Raw genomic sequence first — 3,856 nt, forward strand, 5'->3', positions numbered from 1 at the left:
ACTGAGAACCCAGCTGTGCTCCAAGCTCCACACTTCTCACGAGTGCTGTGATGTGTGTCCAGTGGCACTTCTGAGGAGAAGATGGAGGCAACACATTGCTGTGTCTCTGAGGCCATTGCAGCCCCCAGCTCTTCTGAGTCCCTTTCCTGTGCTGACCTCAGTGCCTGTTCTGTTCTGTTCCTTCAGACAGAAAAGGCACATCTCTGTAACTGGCTACTGTACAAACATGCAATCAGCAAAACCATGTTTGTCCTTCCATTTGCACAGAAATTAAATAGGGAATCCTGGTGCTCAGGGTTACCAGCCTGGATCTCCTCTGTGTGTATGTAATCCTAGTCCCCCATTAGCTTAAATCCATCCATTTTAAAATATATATAAAGCCATAGAAAAAGGTTTATAATATTCTAGAAGGGAAGCAGAAAAGCTATGGATCATCATTATATTAAGAGTCAAAACCCAACAGTCTACACAGGCAAAATTTTTCTCCTCTCTGCCAAAGTGATACATATTTCCTGGACCTGAAAACTGGTGGAGAGGTCTCCTGTTGGCTGCTGGATCTTATAAACATTTGGTTGAGCATCTCCTTGTAGATGGAACACTACTGTGCAGTCCATGACAAGATCTTGGAGCAACTCCAGCTCAGTGAAAAACCTGAGGGAAAGGAGGATGAAGAGGAATTGCATTTCACTTAAAGGCACTCCCTTTTTAGCAATGTTGAATATAAATAATCAACAGATTAAGTTAATATCCTAAGTTTTGCACAGTTGTATCCCATCTACTTGAAACTGTAAGATATGTTGTCAATCTCTTTTTCATTTGTAGAACCTTTGAAAATTTCTAGTGGAGTGCATACAATTTTAGTGTGGGTGTTTTTTTGCAACATAATTGTGTGAAATACAGAATAGTGTTTTTTCATCATTTTTACAGTAAAGTAGTACACAGATCTGTTGTGGGCAGTAGACTTCAAGTTGAAAGTCATTGAACTAGACCTTGCATGTGTCAAAAAAAGACTTGTTCTTTCTACTTTTACTAGGACAAATATAGTTTTCTTTCAGGTTGGTATAAATACCTCTTTGTAACCTTATCTGTAAGGTTATATGAAGGGCATGTTCTGGCTGTGGCAAAATCTCACTGGCCAATGTGAGTATTGCCTGGACTACAGGAGTGCAGTCAGGGCCTTAAAAGTGTACCTGATGTGAGTCTGGCTTTGCTCATTGTGAACCAGCCAGCTGGGAAGCAGCTTTTGTCTGCTTCCTGCTTCTTTGCTTGGAAGGCATCCTTTTGTATTCTCTGTTTGTCTCCTGGGCAGTTCTGGTTCTTGATTACTAGAAGATTCTCTTGCCTAGAAAGAAAACTTGAGTGTATTAGCTGTGAACAACAAAACTTGCTTTTCTCTTGGTCAGGGTCCTGTTACAGTCTGTAAATAGAAGTATTCTTAGAGTTCCAAACTCGCATCTAGCCAAGGGGATAATAAATTACATTAATGAAATGGCAAAAATCAAAGATAATTTTCACTAATGTCCATTCCCCACAACTGCATGCAAATCTTAAAAGACACATTCCAGACAATGAAGTGAATTAGTCTAAAAGCAGGTAAATCTACTTTGTATGAAAGCTCCGATATTCAGACTTACTATGTATGTTATTCTCAGCCAGTTCACCATTCTTACCTGTCCTGTATCTCGCAGAAAAATCAGAAAATTCCTATAGATGGACTGTGGTTAAGAATATCTGAATGAAAATTCTGTGATGCAGAATGAAACTCAAATTATGTGATGAAAGAGTTGCTTAGATACTACAGTGATGACAGTGGCACAGGATCTTATATAGAAGTAGAAATAAAGCATAAATAGAAATGGTTTTACAGCAATCATTCTACTGCTCAGAATTCATACCAGGGTGAACATGAGTTTTTCATACCAGTCAGCAACAAAGTTATAATTTTAAAATCTATATAAGGGAAAATGAAAGAGAAATTAGGGTTGACTTGTGCAAAACTGTGAAAGCTGGAGAGATCTGGGAAAATTCCCTGATTTGTGTGAATGGTGCTGAACAAATAAGGTCAATTAAATTTCAGAACAAGGTGACTGGTTTTGGATTGCAGGCATTTCTTCCTTTGTGGTCAAAAAGCAGATGGGGGAAGTTGATTGATTATCTTCAGCATTTTCCACTCTTCCTGGGTTCTTAGATACATCTTCTAACTGGTGAGTATGGTCTTAGAGAAACAGACAAAGTAATGGCTCTGTTTCCTTAAATGAATGGTTGAAGAGGCTGCAGCATTATAAAATGTACTCTTGCCTGATATCCTTGCTATGGCTTTCACTTCTCAGACTCATGCAGCTGCTCCTCACTGCAGTGTTTCTGGGCCATGCAAAAGAACTCCTTCCCATGCCTAGTGGTTATTTGCTTTAAATAAAGGCTTTGCAGACCTTGATAGAGACAGGGAACTGAAAAGCAGCACTGGAGTCCTTGAATTCAGTTCTTTTGTTGGCATGCTCTCTTTTGTCTTCATTATCATCATTATTATCGCAGCAATTGCCATTGTTAAAATTCTTCTGCAGCAGGGAAATCCCTTGGTGCTTCAGCCCTGGGTGACAGAGCACCTGGTACCAGGCACGAAACAAAGAACTCAGCCTGACTCAAGTGGCAGACAACTTCTGGTAATTCTTCTGTATCATTCTTGTGTCTTACATTGACACATCTTGAAATCTTTCATTAAAATATTGCTTGAAAGAGCAAAGGTTGTTATATTTGTCACTCTTAAGATGTAGCAAACAGGTACTTTCTGCCTCTCTTTAGGAACTGCAGTTCTTTGTGTTTTACAGCTGTTAAAGTGACATTTCACACTCCATATGAGTTGATATCTTTCTTTGCATCTTCCTTCATTAGATATATACCTTTGCAATAAAAAAAATGACTATCCTAACTTTTGTTGATACAATAAAGGCCTTAAGGTGGTGAAAGATATCAGATAGTAAATAATCAAGCCCTGCTCCTTTTCAGTCCTGTTCATAAGATTAAATGCTCAGGTAATTTGAAAATTTGGACATAATAATGATTATGTACTTCTTTTGTTTGGAAACACAAGCAAAAAAACCAAGGAGAATAGAATTGGGGCTATCAAGAAGAACCAGAACAAAAGTAATTTTGGTCTTTTACCTGGTAACTGGAATACTTGCAACTCTTGGTGTGATCTTTGCTATGATCTTGATGATTCTTCACTGGTAGCTGGAGAGCATACAATGTGATTTATGTCTTATTTGATCAAAATATGCTTTTACTCTTGACAAACATGACCTAAGGTGAACTATTTAACTTTCTCTGTAGTTTGATATTTGTCTTGCCACTAGAGAAAATGAAGAAACTTTTAGGGACCGGGATGAAGTACTTTGCAAAGCTTTTACAGTGAAGGTGGATGGGAAGAAAATTACTCAGGGCAATTTATATAAACGTACTTTAAAAATATGGTTTTGTTTAATTATTTTTTCCATTTCAGAGCTGTTGTAAATCTACTTGAAAATCAAAATGTGAGCAAGACAATCAAGAAACTGGCCAAGAAAAGATCACTGTGTGACATGGAAGAAAATAGTCTACTTCTCAGGAGGAAAACTTTGAAGATGATTGAGTCTCCACCTGAAGCTACAGTGTTCTCACCATTTGCAATAGCCATGAAACAAGAAATGAGAGAGCACAAGTACATAAGTTCTTCCAGGACCTGCAACATGAACAGAATTAGAAAAAAAAACTACATGGAAATATTATATAAAGAAGTTAAAATATGTTTAAATTACTGGTTTTAAGAAGTAATTTTTACAGTTTATTCACTATCGTGGACTACTGGAGTCTCAACGAAATG

At 37.7% G+C, this 3,856-nt stretch overlaps 1 long non-coding RNA gene across 1 annotated transcript; it reads right to left on the reverse strand.

Annotated features, from left to right (window-relative positions):
• Positions 1–434: 434 nt before the first annotated feature.
• LOC143693693 (uncharacterized) lies at positions 435–3,229 on the reverse strand. Its single transcript, XR_013181629.1, has 3 exons — positions 3,160–3,229; positions 1,191–1,342; positions 435–651 (listed from the first exon to the last, which is right to left on the reverse strand). It is a non-coding gene; the product is annotated as an uncharacterized LOC143693693 (long non-coding RNA).
• Between the last annotated feature and the right edge of the window lie 627 nt (positions 3,230–3,856).

Source organism: Agelaius phoeniceus, chromosome 3 (genome assembly GCF_051311805.1).
Source record: "Agelaius phoeniceus isolate bAgePho1 chromosome 3, bAgePho1.hap1, whole genome shotgun sequence".
Lineage (NCBI taxonomy): Eukaryota > Metazoa > Chordata > Aves > Passeriformes > Icteridae > Agelaius > Agelaius phoeniceus.